This window comes from Urocitellus parryii, unplaced genomic scaffold (genome assembly GCF_045843805.1).
Source record: "Urocitellus parryii isolate mUroPar1 unplaced genomic scaffold, mUroPar1.hap1 Scaffold_143, whole genome shotgun sequence".
Classification (NCBI taxonomy): domain Eukaryota; kingdom Metazoa; phylum Chordata; class Mammalia; order Rodentia; family Sciuridae; genus Urocitellus; species Urocitellus parryii.
The window spans coordinates 264,981-284,877 of NW_027552018.1; the positions used below are offsets into that span (position 1 = coordinate 264,981).

Sequence of the window (19,897 nt, forward strand, 5' to 3'; positions counted from 1 at the left end):
TACGGATGTGGGAGCAGAAAGGTTGTCAAGTAGCAAGTGGCCAAGCAGGGTGCTCCTGAGGGATGCTGGAGGCTTCTGAGGGAAATAGTGTTGGCCTCTCTGAACCCCCTGCCCATGCCTACCTACTCCTCTGGTTCTGATTATTCCAGCTAGAAAATCTGAACTTCCCAGAGATCAAACGGCAGAAGATAGAGGACAGGTAGGATGAGGACAGGAAGGAATTTAAAGACCTCTTTGACCTGGACAGTACTGAGGATGAGGAGACCACAGACTTTTGGGAGAGAGGTGGGGGCTGCCCCTGCTGAAGCATGTGCTCCTGGAGATGGGGAGGGTGTGGATGGATGTGGGACCTCACAGCCAGAGGGGTCCCCACCTCAGTGTTTTCTGTGCTGATTGCTAAGCATGCCTACTTCTAACTATTCTGTTTGGTCTTCCACCTGCAAGTGGAGAGAAGGGTGGTCCTCTAGCTTGTGGCTTACCCTCCTGTGAACCTCTGCTGGTGGTCGCTGGGTGGGGGGGCTCATCATGGACTCTTCTGGGTTCACAGAAACACATGGGTCCCTGAGAACTCGGCAGGGTCTCAGGGCGGAAGAAGATGATAAGGACCACCAGGATGAGGAGGATAGCAGACTCAGAAGGTGAGTGGTTCTTGGGGCAAGGGATCTGGTCCTTAATCCCATCTGGCAACAGAGCCATGGGAGGGCAGCCCCAAGCCTGGCCCACTCCTCCCTGGGGTGCCCAGCCAGCTGCTCTGTTCTCATGGGCTCTAGCAGCCAGCTTATAGTGCAGCAATAAATTAATTAATGCTGTGATTAATTAGTGATGATTAACCTCCAAGACTGGCTTCCTCCCGATAAGCAGAATTTATGTAGCCTTTTCTCTCCCTGCAGATGAAGGCACAGTCACAGAGGCGGAGCTGGACCCTGGTGAGCTGTGGCAGCTGGCCCAGGGGCCCCAGGATGAGCTAGAGGATCTGCAGCTCTCGGAGGAGGACTAAGGGTCTCCTGCAGTACCCCAAAGGCCCTGAGGCCAGTGTCTGTGCAGCAGGAGGGCAGTAGACAGTGGACAGGGCTTTATTGTCACAGCACGACAGACCAGATGAACCAAGAGCTGTGCTGACCTGGGCAGCAAGAGCCAGCCCTATGCAGGAGGCTGGTTCTGCTGCCAGGTCACAGCAGCCTGCTCCACAGAGGTGGCTCCCTGGTTCCTCTACTCCTTTGTCTTTGGTTTGTCTGTGGACCTCTGCATTCACCCCCAGAAAGTTTTTGAAAACTCATTCAGTCCTTTTAAGTCACATTTTTTCCTTTTAAAAATTCTTGGTGTTTCTGCATCCAAAACTGAAAGGGAGAAAGCTGTGGGGGAGGTACCACTGCATCCTGTGCTGGGACTGTGGGCAGCCTGCTGGCCAACTCAACACAGAGACTGGGTGGCATCTGGGGCCCCTGGGAGTATTGCTGCTGTTCCATTCTCTGGCTTGGGTGAGGCTTGGCTAGTGGGTGGGTGGCTCCCCCCATAGGGGGAGTTGGCTGTTGGTGGGGACAGGGGCTGCTCTCTGGAGGTAAGCTCCTATTCAGGAGCCTGCAGGGTTGGCGGCTACAGAGGCAGAGCCACAGGGAAGCTGGCCATGTAGAAAACTCGGCCCAGGCGCTTGGCCACCTATAAAGAAAAGCCTGGATGGGTGCCTGCCAAGGACATTGGGTGATTTCAAAGAGCCTTTATGCCCTCTGCCCACTGTCCATGCTTACCTGGGCCCGGATCTTGAGGGCGGGCCCCAGCTTCAGCCCCATAGTCGTCAGCAGGTGCTCCTCTGTCAGCAGGGGCAAGGTCTCCCCATCAATTTCTTGTTCTCTGAATACCTAGAACAGGGATAGGGTCAGGCCTATCAGTCCCACACAGCAAAGGCCCAGAGAGCAGCCAGGGAGAGTAAGCAGGCTGTGTAGCTTTCAGGGAGTGGTCAAATGAAGGAATCCCCTTTTGCTTTGGGCAGGGGCTAGCATGAGGCAGGAGCAGGTGGGGCTGAGGGGTGTAGGGAAGGGAGAGGAGGGCAAGTGACAGGCCCGCTGCACACCCAGGTCAGCTCTGCCTCACCAGAGCATACTCCCCACAGCCAGACAAGCCCCCAATGAAGCTGCAGACATCATCCACAGTCCACTTGCTGACGTCCTCAGGGGATGTGGCCACCTCCCCATCAGCAAAGAGTCACCCCATGGTGCCTAGGTGTGAGTGGGTGTCACTAGGGCTTTGTTCCTCCCATCCCATACCCCACCGGTCTGCTGACCTTTGCTTGCCTTAGTTGCTTAGAGACATGCAATCCATGACTTAAGATTTTTCGACTGTGGAGGCCTTGCACCCCCTCCCCGTACAAGACCTCCAAGGGTGGCTGGCCTGGGTCTCCACACCCACCTGTGTGGAAGTATGGGCTGACCGAGTAGGGGAAGCCCAGGGACAGAGGACGGGGCAGGGTGGAACCTGAAAGAAGCCCCTTTCCCTCAGTGCTGGTCCCTCCTAGGGCTTGACCTGGGGTGGAGCCCCGGCCCCCTGTGGGTGCTATCTCCAGGTCCTCTCCATCTGAGTCCTTGGGGGCTCTTCTGAGACATCTTGAGCCCAGAGCCCAGATGCTGTTGTCTCCTTGGATTCGCTGGGCCGAACTGAGGCAGAACTAGGGCCCCCCCTTCCGCGGTGCTCTGCCAGCAGGCTCCCGGGGTGAGGTTGGAGGCTCCGGACCAGAGACACCCTGTGAAGGCGAAGCGGCGCGGAGCTATGTTTCAGTACCAGCATGGCCCCGCGCCTCTGCAGCTCCTCTGTTCTGTCTGGGGCACGCAGGGCCGCTTCAGGTGCCAGCAGCTGTGGCCGGTGTGTGTTCTCCAGCTCTTTCTGGCGAAGCAGCTCCGCGGACATCTCTAGCCTAGGCCAGGAGTAGTAGGATCAGCTTGAGGGCTAGTGCCACCCACCTCCCCTCCCGGCTTTGGCCGCACCTACCGGGCCAAGTTCTGTTTACGCAGGAGCTCCTGCTGCAGGGGGAGCATCTCCGCCTGGGCGGGGGGCAGGAAGCTGTACCCTGGGGAAAAGGGACAGACCAGGGCCAAGTGGTCAAATGGTGCTGGCCTGATGAATTGGCCCTCTGCACCACCTTGGTCCATCCTCGACATTAATGGGCGACCTTACAGGACCAGTTTCAATGAGCGTGCCCATAGGACATAAAAGACGTGCACACCTGCCTATTCCTTACCTGGAGTCTGACACAGAGCCTATGAAACCCCCAAGAAAGGGGGCCTGAAATGGGAGCCCAGGGCGATGTGGGGGGCATTCTGGGGCGACAACAAAGGGGGCGGCTGCGACAGCTCCCTGTGAAAGGCAGGACTGAGGGGCGTGCGTGGCTTGCCCGGCCCCCTCCACGCCCCAGATTCCCCTAACCGCGTCCAAGCGCATCCTGGTCGCCGCTAATTGCTGGCCCTGCGGGCGGTCGATGTGCCGCTCCTTATGGCTCTAGGTCGAGCGCTGCCCCCGCTCTAGCCCCCTGGCGGCGCCAATTAATCTCGGAGGAGGCGCTAACCCGGAGGGCCGTGGTGACTGCAGCGGTAATTACCGCGCGGCCCTCCTCCCCACCCCCTCCCCGTAGCTGGCCCAGCGCTGCCGGGGGCACAAAGCGTAATTAGCAGCAATCCTGAGGCAGCGGCAGCTGCAGACGCCGAGCTCCGCGGTGGAGGGCAGGGGGTGCGCCAGACTGGAGACGGCCCGCTGCGGGGGGGGGGGGGGCATCCCTGAGCGCCTCCCTGCTCTCTACAGGTCGCCCCCTGTCCCCGCCCGCCTGGGAGGCCGTCTCCCCAGACGGCTAGTGTGTCTGAATTGGCGAAGCGGGCTTCGCTCCTCCCCCAGTTCTAGTCCTCTGGCCGACCCCTCCCGACTTACTTTGGGCTGGGTTTCCAGACTTCCAGCCGCTCTGCCTTCTGCTTCCCCAACCTCATCCCCCCCTCACTGTCCCAGGGGCACCTGGATTTTGCTGGATCCCAGTTGCTCAACAAAGAAACAAGAGTGACCCTTCACATTCCTGCCCAGGGTTCTTGGCACCCAGGTACATACTGCCCCGGAAATGTTTTCCTGGGCCTCTACCCAGCTCAGCCAGCTGCAGGAACTTTTTGCCCAACAGACCCTAAACCCAAAGCAGGCAATACCCACATGACTGTGCAGCTGCAATCAGGGAGGAGTAAGTGGGTGGAAGGTGCAGGCTATGGGGCCTGCAGAAGTCAGATACCAAGCCCCAGTACCTCTCTGAGAAGGACCGGGCAACAGCTGGAGCTGGAGCTGGAGCAGTGTTCTCCCGGTGCTGAGCCAGACCCTGCTTCCGGTGCTGACCTGCTGTGGATGAGGGCAGGTGAACTTCCAGGCCACTGGGACTCCTCGAAGCTGCAGCTGCTACCTCCTGCCGGACCCTCAGGAGATCTGGGGGTGGGGGGGTAGGGGATGGGCAACAGCAGCGACCCTGAGGCCCAGCCTTCCCTGGACTTCTCCCCTCATCCTAGTGAGCACAGGACACTGGCCCAGGGGAGCCCAGGAGAAACGGAACCAGGGGCCCACTTCCACACCATCCCTGCTGTGTGTCAGGCCTGATGTCAGTCACTGGGGCCAGAGGAGCAGCCCCAGGGCAGGGGAGACAGGTTTGCAGGAGGACCTGAAAGGAATGTGAGGTGGGAGGAAAGCCCAGTGTTGGTACGCAAGGCTGTGGAACCTGAGGCTGGAGCCTTGAGGGGAGGGACTGTGCACAGATCCATGAGAGCATAGACCAGTTCCTGGAGGTCACTGTGACAAGTCTAGGAGTGGGTCTCCAGACTCCACCAGGTGACCGTCTCCTAGATGGGAGGCAGGAAACTGAACCTGCACACGTGGCCACACCTCCACACCAGCATACACCAACATCCGTTCACATCGGTCATCCAGCAGTGGTTGCATACAGTCAGCATCCAGCAAGACCACACCAGGCCCATGCATACGCATCCTTGCAGGCACACCAGCCACAATCTCTGGACGCGGCGATGTGCAGTGGTTTGATGCACTGTGTTCCTGCCCAGGGCCGGGCCTTCGAGTCCCCACCACCCCCCTTTGCATACCTTTGCCGCTGAGCCGCCGCCTCTGTTTATAAATTAATTACCCGAAAAGCGGAGGTGGGTCTGCCCTGGGCTGGGTGCCAGCCCGCAGAGCCTAGCCTGCTCAGCTGCCCGCGTCGATCCCAGCGGGGCCTGCACCCCCTCCCTCCAGCCCGGGGTCACAGCTATTTGCAGCCGGCTCCTAGGCTGGACGGTGCGCACCGTGATTGACAGCAGCTCCCTGGCGGCCGCAACCACGCTCCCTCCCCCACATAGGCCTGCAGAGCGGGCCCCAGGCAGAGCAGGCAAAGCAATTAAAAGGGAAGATTTTTAAATTATTAACATTTGGTGAATTATTCAGACTCTTGGTGCCTTGTGCAAGGAGAGGAAATCCTGCCCCTTCACAGTACCCCATCCACCTCCTACCATAAAAGCCAAGTTCACCTAGCAGGAGACTAGCCTGTGAGGCTAGAGTGCAGCTGGACAGGTATCTGACTGCTCCCTGGGCTATGACCACAAGGGACAGAGCAGACCCAGTGAGTGGAGAGGGGCAAGAGCCTCATCCCAGCCTCTAGCTGGGCCTCTCTTGGCATCCAGGAGGCCATGGTGGCCAAACACAGCTGCCTCTTAGTCGTCCTGTCTTTCTGGAAGGCTTGCCCCCCATGCAGGACAAAGATCTGGCACTATTTGAATGTGACCACAGGTCAGCGTCCACTGACTTAAATTTGTGCACCAACTGCTGTGGGAGTCTGGAGAATGGGCACAGACCACAGGGTCTCCTGGATAGGGGGCAGATAGGCTTACTCAAGCCCCTACCCCTTCCTCTCACCTGGGATCACCCCTGAGTAAGCTGTGTGCATGCCTGGAGGGGATCCTGAGAATGTGATGAAAAGTGGGGACTTGGAACAAGACCTGGGGCAGCCAGGCCTCATCGCCTACCCACAAAGGGCTGGGGGTCACTGACAGATCCAATCCTGGTCTTGATGTCAGCAGCCAACACCCTCTTCTGGGGTGGAGAGGCAACTGAGAGTGTACACAGGTATGGGGGCAGGTGGGGAGGTCACATACCATGGCTGGGGAGGCCCAGGTGGTAGAGACGCTGTGGTTCCTCGAAGCTGCCAGCCTCACTGAGAGCGGAAACCAGCCGGTGGTAGTGGTCCTCAGGCGCCATGCTGGGTTGCAGCTCTGGCAGCAGCAGAGTCTCTGCGTTGGGGTAGCACATAGGGAGGGGATTTTCCTTGAAATACTACCCAGGCGGAGAGGCAAGTAGGGAAGGCACACCTCACCCTAAGCCTAAGACCTTCCACCCCTGCTACGAAACCCAAGTCCCCCCTCTGTGCACACCTGCCCCTTTTGGAAGGTCTAACAACACTTCCAAGCACTCAGTTACTGCTTCCTCCTCCAGTGACCTGTCCCTCCTCCCTGGGTTGGGCTCCCACCTTGAGGGTACTCAGACTCACACTCGATTCGCTTCGGGCCTTCTTCTCTGAAGAGCAGTCACTGGTGACGTGCGGGGAGCAGCCCAGTCTCTTGCCTAGCAAGCCACCTGCAGAGGGTGGAGTGAGCCACACCCAGTCTCAGGGACTGGAGGAGGAGGCAGGAAAGACCAGGTGGGGAAGACCCACCCCTGCCCCAGCTCAGTCTAGTGAGCCCCAGTCCCCTCCACTCAGGAGCATCCTGGGTGCTGGTGGGCAAGGCCTTGCCAGCCCTGGGTCCCAGGCTTCCACCTGGTGAGCCCAGCTGGCTGGAGGATATCATGACAGGTATGGAGCAAGGCAAGGAAACAGGGCAGCCCTGACCCTGGGACCCAGGCTGCATTTGAATAGAAGTGATGGGTGTGACACGTGACTGTGACTGTGTCCCCAAGGGCCTCTGGCTGCCCCTAACCAGCCAGTCCATTCCCATGTGTGCTCATGAGCCCACCTCAGCTTCTCCTGGAGAACAGAACTACCTTCCCTTTCTGAGAAGGGCTGGGGTGGGCTGTGCAGGTGCTGGGGAAGAGAGTCAGTCAGGAAGGCACATGTCACTCCCCACACCAGGGGTGTGCTCAGGGGAGCCCTCCTCTCTGCACCAAAAGCCCAAACCCTCCTCTTTCCTGCACTCAGCCTTGGCAAGCACATACCTGCCCAGCCAGGCTCTGCGCTCCAAGGGTCACCCCTGGACAGCTGACCTGCCCTACACAGACCCTAGGTGCCTGGCTCCTGGTCTGCCTATTCCTATACTATCCCCTCTAGAAATCACATCTCCACATCAAAAGCTGCACACAGGGCTGGGGATGTAGCTCAGTTGGTAGAGTGCTTGCCTCACATGTAAGAAGCCCTGGGTTCCATCCCCAGTACCATAAAAATGAAATGAAAATAAAAGCCACACACATCTATAGGTCCCTCTCCAAACCTGTCCCTGCACCCCCAAGCTCTGCTTCCTCCTGAGGACCCTGACATCAGGGGGCCCTGCTGATAGCAGGTCATCATCCTGGCCTCCAGGTCAGACCCTATTGCCTCTGAAGACCCAGGGTGGCAGGGATGAGGATTGCTCCTTGTGTAACTCAAGCCTTTTATGACACCTTGGTACTTGGGGGTCCCCAACCTGTGCCCCCAGGAAGCCCTGCTGTCAGCTCAGGAGCCTAATTCCTTTTCCTTATTCCTTTAATCTGTCATTTTTATCAGGCTAGGGAAGTGCGGTGGCAGCCAGAGCACTGATCAATCTCCACATTACAGCTGACAGAATGATGCTAATAACTTATTGATCTCAGCCACCTCACTGCCACTGGTTTAGCTGGCTGGCCCCAGGCCCTGCCCCAAAGACAGGGGGCAGTCCCCACTGCCTGCATGAGGGGTCAGGTTAGACAGACCCTGTAGGACAGATGGAGGGCACTCAGGTGCACATGGGCATCACGAGCTGCGTGTCAGAGTCCAGCAAGCAGGAGGGCACCCCGAGCGCACCAGGCAGGGAGTGGGTCTTGCAGCCTCTCTCCACACCTGCTGCCCATCTTCTGCTCCCTGTACATGCTCAGGGGTCAGCAAGGGTAACCTCTGCAGTCTGTTCCCTGTTTCAACAGTGGCAACTCCCGCCTCCTTGCTCGGCTTCTCTGCTCCTGGGGAGCTTGAGAGTCACAGCTTGGGGGAGGTGATACTGGGGTTGGAGTGCCCCGCAGTGAGACCCAGCCTTGTAGCTGCCTTGAGGAGACTGCATAAGCTCAGAGTCACACCTGATGTAGGCAGTGACAGGAGGCAGACACACGTACCAGGGGTGGACCTTAAAGTCACAAGACCTGCTCTGAGCTCCTCAGTCCTCTGGGATCCTTCCTGTCCATAGCCCAGGAAGCTGTGGCTCGAAGGACACCCCCTTGGGCCACAGGAAGGAAGTAGACATGGTGACAGGTAAAGACCACTTCAGGGCCCAGAGGAATCCCACGGGGAGCTGCAGACCTGGCAGGTGCACGCGCGCGCGCACACACACACACACACACACACAGCATCCTGGCTGCTATGCACAGCATGTGACCTGCACTCACTGTAGAGTGTGGAGGGCTACCTGGCAGGGTGAGCAAGCCCTGCAGGAGACACACAGGGCACATGCAGGTCTGTGTACCTGAGGAGGTTGTACATAGGCAGGAGAGGGCCTGCTTCCTCAGAACATCTCAATCACTGAGGGGCTCCCTCGGCTCCGCCCGATCGATGGGGCAATTAGATTTTATCAGCCACCTCCAAAGCAGCTCCAGAAGCAACCCCCACCCCCATCCACAAGGGCCTTCTGGGCTCATGGGGGCTCTGTTGGGAGTGTCCAGGGTGGTGGGTGATGCCCACCCTGCTTTCCCAGAGCAGTAGCCATTGTCAGAAACAACCCTGTCCAGGGTCCATGTGACAAGGCCCCTGAGGTCAAGTTGTGCCCACTCTCAGCGGTGGCATCTTGCAACCCCTCATGACCTGCTCCATGGGAGACTGCCTGGGTCCCCAAGCTGCTCTCTCCCTCTGAGTTCCTGTTGCCTCCAGGAACCAGATCTCCTTGGTGGCCCTGGAAGCTCCTGGGCCAGCACCCTCTTGGCCTACCTGAAGCGGTTCAGGCTGCAGGGGATGGGCCCTTTCCCTCCCAGGACCCCTGAGAAGCAGGACCAGGCCGACATGCCCTGTGGGTTTGGTGGGAGGTGGGCATTGGTGGGAGGTGAGCTCTGGAAGGTCTTTGCCTGTGCCTGTCTTGTGAGGAGGGGGTGGTCGGCCTCGAAACTCCAAGCCCACCCCAGCAGCAGCCACGCTGGAGCTGCCCTGGGCCGCCAGTCTGCCTAACTGCCTGGGATTAACACAATTACCATCACATGGAGCCCCAGGGGACAGCCGGCCTCACACCTCCCGCCTCCTCTGCTGGCCTCCCTGGCTGCCCGTCAAGGCTTCCAGAGCTGCTGAACAGACACAGGGAGGGTGGCTGTCCCTAGGCAGAGCTGCTGTGGCCCTGGCAGCCCCATCATCGCCCTCAGGACACAGGGGCCTCCTCACCTGTGGGTCCCAAGCCAACCTCCACACTGCCTCTCTGGAATTCACAGTGGCTCTGGTTCTCAGGCATAATGAGGTGGCGGCTTCAGTGCACACTGGATATGAGTGTGGGAAGGTCACTGTCCTGGCTGCAGCAGAGCAAGACAGAGGATGGAGCCATGAGCCTTGGCAGTGCAACCTGATGAGCATGAGTACAAGGGTGCTTGGGGCTGAGGACAGTGTGCACTGAGCATGGTGATGTGTGCGCTTACCTCTGTGGGCTTGGGATGCCACAACTACGCACACTCAGCAGGCAGGCCAAGAGAAAGCAGAGACGTGGCACCTGGACCCCACTCCAGCACCCAGCTGGTCTGTGCAGAGCCAGAGCAGCCCCTCCCACCTTCCTCTCTCCAGAGAGGCAGTGCTGTGCTCTGCTCCCTGCCTCAGAGGGAGGACAGGATGGCCTTCTGTCTCACAGGACAGACATATAGAGGGCACACTGTCACCCATGTGCTGCCAGCTCTGAAGCAAGCACCTGGCACATGCCACTTTGGTTAAAACTTGCAACACCCTCTTGGGGCCCTCATTTCTCCAAATCAGGAAACTGAGGTTCAGACCAAAGTCCTGTAGATAAAAAGATCTGCCCTGGCAGGCTCAGGACACCTGTGATCCCCAGGGTGCACCCAGGCCTGGCCTTGGAATCACCCTGCATGTGATTCTTTGTCCCTTCTCCCTCCTGCTGAGCCCTCACCCACAGCCCCAGAGAGAAGAGGGAGGAGAAAGTGGGGCACCCTGGGGTTATGTGAGCAACCCCATCATCAACAGAGAAGGATGGGACAGGAAGTCAAGGCCAGCCAGAGCAGGGGCAGGGAAGCCCAGTGCCCCCAGCAGTGCCCTCCCGGCCCACCTGTGGTGGAGCAGCCTCTTCAGCAGCACTGACACTAGCAGAGCCTCCTCACAGTGACCTAGGAACAGACCCTGAACCTTATTAAATAGCCCCCAGCCCCCAGCCTGGGCTGGCAGGAGCCAGGCTAATCCAGGGCCAGGCCCTAAGCAGATCAGTTTCAGCACCAGATACCCCGGGGCGGCCCCAGAGCCCCTAAGAGACCCAGATGTAGGTTCTCCCCCACCCCATGAAGGCGGGAGGCAGGTGGGGAGTAAGTACTTTATGGGATTATTCTCACGAGGCTCATCCCCCATCATCCTCACTGATGTGGGATGTTGGACAGAACTGCTGTCCTCAGCATGGGGAAGGGGCCTGGGCTGGCCGGGTACAGGGCTGCAGCTGCCATGGAGCTGCTCCCCACAGTGCACTGGACACTTCCTGCTTCCAGGGACTTGAGAGGTGAGCACAGTAATTTCCTGTGAGTCCTGGCCTGGACCCCCAGCAGCACCTGCATCTGGGACCAGCCTCAATGACAGCGATCGGCTCAGTATCACTTGGGGATTACCCGGGCTCTCGAGGTGCAGGCCGATGGGGGCCACCCTTGGCTAGACAGGACCTGCCCTTGCATTCCACACCCAAGTCCCTGCCTTGGGGGTTCATTCCTCAGGTCCCAAGATAGGCCAGTCCTGAAAACCTGTTCTGGTCACTTAGTTACTCACTGAACAAATTATGCTGGGTTCATTTAAAAAAAAATGCCAAGAGACTCACACACAGGCTGTAGAGGTGAGAGCTCTGCACCTGTCTTCACAGTGTGGGGCCACTACACACAGGCAAGGCCTCAGCAGGCTGCTGTGGCACGTGGGGAGGAGACTGGGGCAGGGTCAGGAAGGCTGCAGGGAGGGTTGTGAGGAGGCCAGGAAAAGGGTGAGAACCGACTCCCCCCTGAGGGCCTCCCCACCCCAACTCTCTCACATAGCCTTCACCAGCTGGGGGCCCTAGAGGGTCAGGGACCTAGAAGGCCCTTCTTGCCAGCCAGGCTGCAGGGGCATCACAGGGCAGAGGGGCCCTGGGCCTTTGCTTGCAGCCAGCAGCAGGCATCCCCAGCAGGACTGGTCAGAAGGACGAAGAGGACAGACAGATGCAAGAGGCAGACAGACCAGTGAAGAGTGACAGACAATGGGGATGGACAGACAGTCGGGATGGGACAAACACAGTTGGTGACCCAGTGTGAGGCAGCTGGCGGTCCACAGCCCTCCTTGTCCAGACACTGGGGGCTGTTAGCAGACGGGATATGATGGGCTGTTAGTCCTCTGGGGAGTGCTCTTCTCCAGAACTGTAACCTTCCCTTCAATGAAATCCAGAAAGTCATCCTTGCCCCTCTGGATCCTCTGTGGGACCAGGGTCTCCACTAATGCAGGCCTGCTTCTTCCCAGGCACAGCCAGGCTGCAGCAGCCAGTACTGGTAAGAATTCAGCATGGGACTCCTGGGGCCTCCCCGCACCCCAAGGCCAGGTGTACGCCAAGGAGGTGCAGGTCCGGAGGGGAGGCACAGCCATTGGGTTTCCCTGCAGGCCTTGCTGGCAAATTTATCCTGTAGTGTCCAGAGTAAAAGGCTCATAAAATGTCATCAATGTTCATGACGGTTCATAAAAATGATCCGTTGAGCTGGCAACTCCAAAATGAGGTGGAAATAAGTTTAAAGATGTTTTTATTGTAATTCGGCTCCAGGATCCAGACATTCTTGAAGACATAAATAATGACACCTCTGGCAGAGATCTAGGACAAGCTGCCTTCCTGCAGCTGGGCCTGGGAGGCCAGGCACCCACAGCTTGAGTCCCAAGAGGCTTTCCCTGCCCTTGGTGCCCACTGCTCCCCATCAGGCCTTCCTGTGGTGCTCCCCTCGAAGCCCTGAGGAAAAACTTGGCCCCAATAACCAGAAACCAGCCCCTGCCCCTTGGGAGCAGGAACTAGGTCCCTGACACCTGACCTCCTCCTGGCTTCTTTTTTATCCTCTATGTCTTGGATTCACAGGCCCCAGCCTGTTTCCATAACCCAAATCCATGTGAGGAAACCCCAACCTTCCAGGGTCCCCAGAAGGATCTTTCCAAAACACAGACCTGGTCACTCCCTGCTCAGGAACTTTCTGTGGCTGGCTCAGGTTGGAGAACAAAGCCCAACTGGTCCAGCGGCTAAGGTGCAGACCTTTTAGCATCCCACTGAGCCAGACCTGCCATGTTCCCATTCTCCTCCCTTCCATCCCATCCTTCATCCCTCCACAGCTTTGCAGACCACCTTTTCCCAGTGAACTCCTATGCATCCTTAAAGAACCTGCTCACAAATCACCATTCTCCCTCCTGGTGGGTCTCTGGGAGGGTGAGAGGTGAAAATCACAGCCTCATCTTAGAGCTGTTGGGCTCCAATGGACAGTCCAGTGGTGAGGTTCATAGCATGCTTTGTCTCCACGGGTGGGCTGTCTAGGACCCTACCCATGCTGTTGAGGCCTGGCACAAGTCTGCACTTGGCTGAGATGGGCCTCCTGATCTCAGTTGGGCACCATGCCACCTACCTTCCAGGCCAGGTAAGGACACACATCCAAACCAGCCTGGCAACCGCATGGCCCACACTGGCTCACACTGACTGGGACAGAGGACAAGACAAAAGACCATGGGTAGAGGAGGGAAGCAGGGTGGGTGGGACCCAGGAGAAATGGCAACAGCTGCCCCTGCCCAAGCCAGGCTCCTACCTGCAAGATGTCTCTCGGAAGGAGATGTTCACATCCCAGTGGGTGTGGACTCTACTGGGAGAGAAAAGAGGGTCAGTGGCTCCATTACTGGCACAGAGACAGCAGCGGGGTGTGGGCCTGACTCTTAACATCCCACCAGCCAGAAGCCAGGGCAGTCATGAGGGTGGCACCTCATGCCCAGTTCAACCTGGTGGCAGCTTCCACTGAACAAACCCAGGGCTTGAGATGCTCTGGCCTCCCAGAGATGAGGACGAGGAGCAGGCTGAACAGCCCCGGGCAACACCAGGCACCACAGCCCCCACCATCCTTACTCACAGACACCCCACCCCTAGGTGCTGGCAGGACGAGGCCCATATCAGGAAACAAATTTCTGGGAGGTTGTGGGTGTCAGCCCAGGTGGGTACCGGACCTTGGGTCTCTCTGCTGGCCAACCTCTACCCAGAAGTGACCATGGCATGGCTGAGGCAGAACAAGGTGCCAGGGCACCAGTTCAGGAGAGAGGACAGCCTCTGCCTGCACCCCCGCCCCACAGCAGCATTCCAGAAGACCCCTGGTCTTTGTGCCCCCTTCCATAGGAGCCTGAGCCTCCCCGCCCAGATCTGGAGTAAGTACCTTCTCTTCATGATTCGGACATGCAGATCATCCTCCTGCTTCAAGCCTGGCTGCCGTCCACAGGCTGGGCCACCTCCATCACTGTCACCATCACTGGCAGAAAAGCTGGGGTTCTGTTCCTTTTTCAGGGAGCGTGCAGGGGGCAGGGCCACTGTCCTTTTGTCCGCCAGCCGCCCCCGGTTCTGGGCAGGAGGAGGAGAACGTTAAGGCTGAGCTAGACATCAGCCTCCTGGGCCTGGGCCAAGGCCCAGGGGCCTCATTGCTGTAGGCACAGCCTGTGAGGACAGCAGAGTGTGGGCTGTTCTGCCTTCCCAGCCTGAGTGTGGGTACCCACCCTGTGGCAGGGAGCCCTGGGGATGCCTAAGCTATGACCTTCAGCTCCTTCCCTGTGTCCCCAGAGTCTTCTGGGATTGTGCATACAGCCTGGGGCAGGGATCATGGGGCTGGTCCTGGTGGGTGTGCAGTCAGGGAGCAGGTCCCTCTCAACGTGTCTGGCTGACATCCCATCTCCTCTGTCAGTCCTGAAAACTTACAGCAATATCAACAAGCAAAGTCACTTTTCTTTTTCTTTTGCAGTGCTGGTGAAACTAGGGCCTCACAAAACACCCTGCCACTGAGCGGCAGCCCCAGCCCCTCTTTGCTATTTTGTTAGCACCATGAAGAGCCCAGCTCAGGGGAAGTCTGTCTGAGACTGCTGGTCCCTTGCAATCTGCAGGCCTGGGAGCCACAGGCTGCCCGAGAGCACTGACAGCCCTGACCCTTGGTTCCCCAGCCCTGATGGTTCATTTCTCTCCTCAGTGTCCCCCCTGCACCATGTGTAAGTGTGTGGTGCTGTGTATGCTCAAGCTTGGAGCTCTGCACCCAGCTCACACATTTCTGCACAGAGCGGTGGACATGAGTGTGTGGCCCCAGTCCTGGCATTTCTCTACCCTTCCTGGCTCCAGGTCCTGCTGCCCCAGGGAAAAGAAAAAAAGTCATTGATTATTTTCCAGTGTACAGAGGTTTTTTCTTACTTGGTTAAGAGGCTGCTGGCTCAGAGGCTACATGGGCTTTCAGAGTATCTACTTTCCTCTCCTGTTCAGTCCTCCCATTGCCAGAAAGAGTTGATCCTCACCACACCCATGAGCTTAGTGAGGAAGGGGTCAAGGAGGGTCCCTGCCCCAGGTCATCCAGGATCCTGAGGTGGGCTGCTGCATGGAGTCCTGTCCTTGCAAGGACGCTTCTCTTCAGATTCAGCACCACATCATCTCCGGACGCCTGGCTCTGCCCAGCTCAGTGCTCCCTCCCCTAGCTCTGGGAGCCACAGTATCCCCCAAACCTGCCCTCACACATCTGCTGGGGTCTGCCCAGGATACCCTGATTCCCTCTGTAACATGGTGAGTGAAATAGACCCAGCAATATAAGGGCACATGGCATGGGGCCAATGGGTTTTCAGGGCCAGCCCACAGGATGACAGGGTCCAGTGACAGCAGAGCGCAGGGAGACGGCAGTGGTGAGTGCCCACCTATGTCTCGGCCTCTGTCAATCCATAGGTTTGGTATCATTTTCAACACCCCTTGGCCCATGGCTCTGTCTTGTCCAGCCTGCCAAAGCCCAGTGCCAGGCATCTGGAGATGAGCTCTGCCCTTCTCCTCAGTCACCTTTCAGCCTTAGGTGAAATACTCTCATGAAAAGAAAAGGGGTATTTTCTCAAAGCCACCTGCTTCCCCTCTTTTGTGGCAGAAATACTCCCATCCAAACAGAAAGTAGAACCCAGACTAGGAGTAAACATCTCTCTGCCTCTCATCTGTGGGAAGAGAAGAGGGGGACACAGAGTCTATAAGACTGCTACTTGGAAGGGGGCCAGGACCGGCTGGCTGGGAAGGAGCCCAGGCTATATGCCAGTCTTAGCCACATGAGGCACAGAGCTGGGCACAGGATCTTCCAGTCCCTGGTATGCGCTGAAAGCACCCTGGAAGGTTAGGTCTGGGGTGGCTCTTGGGGGTAACTCTATGGGGGAGCATGCTGAGAACCCAGATGGCCACTCTAACCCTGCCCAAGGATGGGGAACACATGCCCCCCCATACATCAGAGACTTAGCTCCCCACTGCTCAACAGATTTGAGAACCTGGCTCCTAACCAATAATTGACCCCTTCTGAAATGGTGAGAATGGGTTCCAGCATGCACAGTCACATGCACACCATGTTCTACCCCTGGAGTATCTGTGACCATGAAGTGCACACACCTTTGAAACTGGCCACAAGGGTGGGTAGAGACAGCCTCTGTGCACCAATAGGTTGGGGCTAGAAAGGGGATCCATGGAGATACCTCCAAGGAAGCGGCCAGGCACAGAGAGGCCGGCAGGCCCAGGTCTGAAGTGCCCTTCACTCAGGGCAGGAACCAGGGAGCTTCAGAAAGGCAGCAGCTCCATCCCTCTCTGAGCTTCAGATTGCCACTTGAGGTGATGGCAGATGTTGAGCTCAGGTCACCCTCTGCCCCTCTCTTGTGGCAGGCCTCAGGGGTGGCAGGTTGGAAACTGTGGGGCACTCCCATCCAAACAGAAAAGAGAACCCAGACTAGTCTGAGGTGGGCACCCAGAGGATCCCATCCAGTTCCAGCTGCCTGAAGGGGTGCCACGATGGAGAGGGACTTCAATCTTTTGCCCAGTAGGTATGTGACAGCAAGCAAAAGGTGTTTCTGCACACCTGCTTGGGGAGCTCTTGTACAGGTGCCCTGTGCTCCTGTAGACTCAAGTGTGTAGGGCGGGTGGCTTGAGGCTGTGACTGTGACAGACCAGGTGTGGGCTGGGCCTGTGGCTCTCCTTCCCCTGCCAGCATCCATGTGTCCAAGATTTCCCAGCCTGCTCAGTGTGCATCCTGCAGAGCCCACGGGGAAGCCAGGATACCCCACCACCCGGTCAAAGGGAATAAACCCAAGGTGGCAGCCTGGGCCCTCCAGGACCACTGGTACCTCCACCCCTCCTGCTCCTTCCTATAAGAGGGGACTGCTGGGTGGACCTAGGAACAGCAGCCTCCACCCCCCATGTCCCTAGAGGTACCCCACAGGGGGAGCTTCCTCTCTAGAGGCAATTTCCTTTTCAGATCAACCCTCTACTCCTCACTGCCTGGAGTCTCATACCTGCTCCCCAGGCCAGTGGGGAGGCCAGAGATTGTCTATCCTAGGTGGGGTTCTTGCTCTCTGGACACCTACAGGCAAAGACCCTGCCCCAGCCAGGCTCCATGTCATGGACCCTCCGAGGTCCAGACCCTTGCAGGGCAGCACTTCAATATTAGGAGCACCAAGACACACACCACTCAGGCTCAAGCCTGGGGATAACCCAGATGTGCAACCTGGCCAGCTAACACTGTTACACCTCAAAAGAGTCCTGCCCCAGCACCCAGCACCTCTCTCTGCCGAGCCAGATGACTTGGTGATCTCCAGACCTGGGACAGGGAAGTCCCCAGGCCCAATGAATGACAATAACAGTGGGAAGACCCTGGAACCTGGAAGGCTGGAGAAGTAGCTCCAAGACACCCATGAGGGAGGCTGCTCAAGAACAGGCAGGACCCGCCCTTCATCCAAACAGGAGAGGATCCTGTGACCCAGGATTCCCACCCATTCCCAGGGATGGTCTGGAAGAGCACAAAGCAACCCCACCCACCCCATCTGCCCTGGGAGGATTCCCTCCAGCCTGCCCAGAGGGCTGAAGTTAGGACTCCCAATCTTAGAGATCACCAGGCTCTCAGGGGGGTCCAGACACCCCAACCCAGCTTATTCCCAGGTCTCACCACAGGCGAGGATATTCGACAGCCCAGGAAGTCGAAGATTGGAGGATGCACCTGCAGAATTCCCTTGGACATAAGCGTCTTCAGACTTTTTCCTGTGAGGAGAGCCGAGCACAGCTGGTGAGGGGCAGTCAGGGCATAGATGGAGCCTCTGGGGCGCCGTCACCCGCAAAGCCAGTCCCCACTCCCGGAAGGTGTATGCAAGGCACACCAACCTTCCAAACCCACTGTTGTCCAACTTCGGAGCCTGCTGCCCGCCCCACCCTCTCGGAGGAGAAGGGGATCTGCTGGGCTCTGAAACTCAAATCCTGGGCGAGGCCGTCCCCTGGTGGAGGGCGGCTTCCTCTCAGCCCTGGCGCCCCTCCTCCTGCCCCACCCTCTCTTAGCTAGTCTAGCCCGAACTGTGGCCGGGCAGTGGAAGGCTGAGCTGGGGAATTGGTGAGCGGAGGCGCAGTTGCGACCCAGGCCTGCGTCAGTCCCCAACGCAGGAAAGGGCAGCCACTGCGCAGCCTGAACTCCTAAACCAAACGCTACCGGGTCCCAAACTTCCCAAGACCCTCGCCAGAGGGTCACTGCGCTTATCAGGTGCCCCCGATCCGGCCTCCAAAGGTGTATTGTCGCACCTTTGGAGTCACCATCCAAACGGGCTGCTCCAGGTCTCGCTGACACTGTTCCAGCTCCGCGCGCCCACGCCCCGCCCCACTCCCGCGGCCCCACGTACCTGTTCAGCCCCAACCAGTGTGCACTCACACCCCGGCAGCACGTGCTCTGGAGCTGCAGCGCCCTCTCTGGGCCAAAACCAAGTCTCCCCAGTGGCAGAGCGAAGGGCTCGGACCCGCGGGTCCCCAGTAGCGAAGGAGAGGGACAGCGGCTTGCGCCCCCTCGTCGGCTGCACCTGTGTGGCGGATGCTGCGCTTCCAGTCCTTGGCCGTCTGGCCGCCGCTGACGAACTGGAACTCCTTGGGCGTGAGCCACTCGCTGCGGTGGCGGATGGACGGGCCTTTGCTGCCCTGGCAGAGTTTCCGTACGTTGAGCAGAGCACGGTTGGCGCCACACTCCACCTCGATGCAGGGCTCACCGTTGTCCAGCAGCGGCTGGAAGTCCGCGGCCGCTGCGGCCAAGAGGAGCTCAAGGGCCAGTGGGTCTCTGGGCAGGTGGAGGTTCGGCGTGGCCTCGTGCAGGCTAAGGTAGGCGCGCGAGGGCCGGAGTGGTGGAGCCAACAGTTCTTCATAGCCTGCAGCAGAGGCCGGCAGCGAGGCGGCGGGGGGGGGGGCAGAGCTGCTGCTGCGGGCAGCGGGGCCAAGTAGCCCGGCAGCGGAGGCAGAGGCAGCGCGGCCAGGGTCAGGTGGAAGGTGGCCAGGGCCAGGGCCAGGTCCTCGCGGCCCGGGAGCTCCTTTTTGACCGCCGGCATGTCGCGCGGGTGGCCCAGCAGCCGGCTCTCGGTCGCCGGCGCAACTTATTTTGGCCCTGGCTGGAGTTGCGTCTCCGCCGGCCCTGAAGGCGCCTGGCCGCGCTTCCACTCCGCCCGCTACTGCGCCCTGGCACCCAAAGCCGCGGCCGCTGCAGCAGGGCCGCCCCTTCCTGCTACCCGGCCTACTGCAGGGGTCTCGGCGGACCCAGACATGGTGTGGCCGGAGCTGCTACTGATCACAGACCGACGGGTAAGAAGGCTGCAAAAGCCAAAGCCCCACCTCCAAACCCGCGAGGCCCCGCCCGCCCTCCACTAGGCGCCACACCGTCGCTGCTCCAGGTTCCCCCGCGCTGGGCCCTCCGCCGCTGGGCTGAGGCCGGAGCCGCCTCTTCCGCCGCCGGCAGGGGGAGGAGGGTCATAAATAACCCTCGGGCAGCAGTGCAGACGGTGACCTGAGACGTCCTGGGGGAGTGAAGGGACGGCCGTCAGCACTTCTGCCCCCAACCCCACTGCGCCAGACTTGACCCATCCTGGAGTGCCTGCCTCTTAAAGCCCCCTTTTTATCCATTCTTTCATCAGTCAATCAACCATTTATTGAGCGCCAGATGTGGTGTAACCCCAGGAAGAGACTACCCAGAGAAGGGGTTGTGGGAAGAGAGATGCAGAGGAAGAGTGAGAGCACAGGTGTAGAGTCCAAGGAAGTGCGGGTTCCCAGAGTCCTGGCCTGCCTCCCGGCTTCTCTGCCTGAGCTCACCAGCTTCTTCAATGAGGCGGGTGCTGCATGGGAGCGCACCCAGACCCACCAAGAACAGGGGGACATGCAGGGACTGAGCTTATGGGCCACAGGTGTGGCTGACACTGAGCTATGAGGAAGCACACCTGTGTACACAGCTGCCCAGCCACCCACAAATGCATGCATGCTCAAAGACATAC

The 19,897-nt window shown here is 58.9% G+C and overlaps 1 pseudogene; it reads right to left on the reverse strand.

Moving 5' to 3' along the window:
• Positions 1-1,022: 1,022 nt before the first annotated feature.
• LOC144251645 (sterile alpha motif domain-containing protein 11-like) lies at positions 1,023-18,964 on the reverse strand (annotated as a pseudogene).
• Positions 18,965-19,897: the final 933 nt, after the last annotated feature.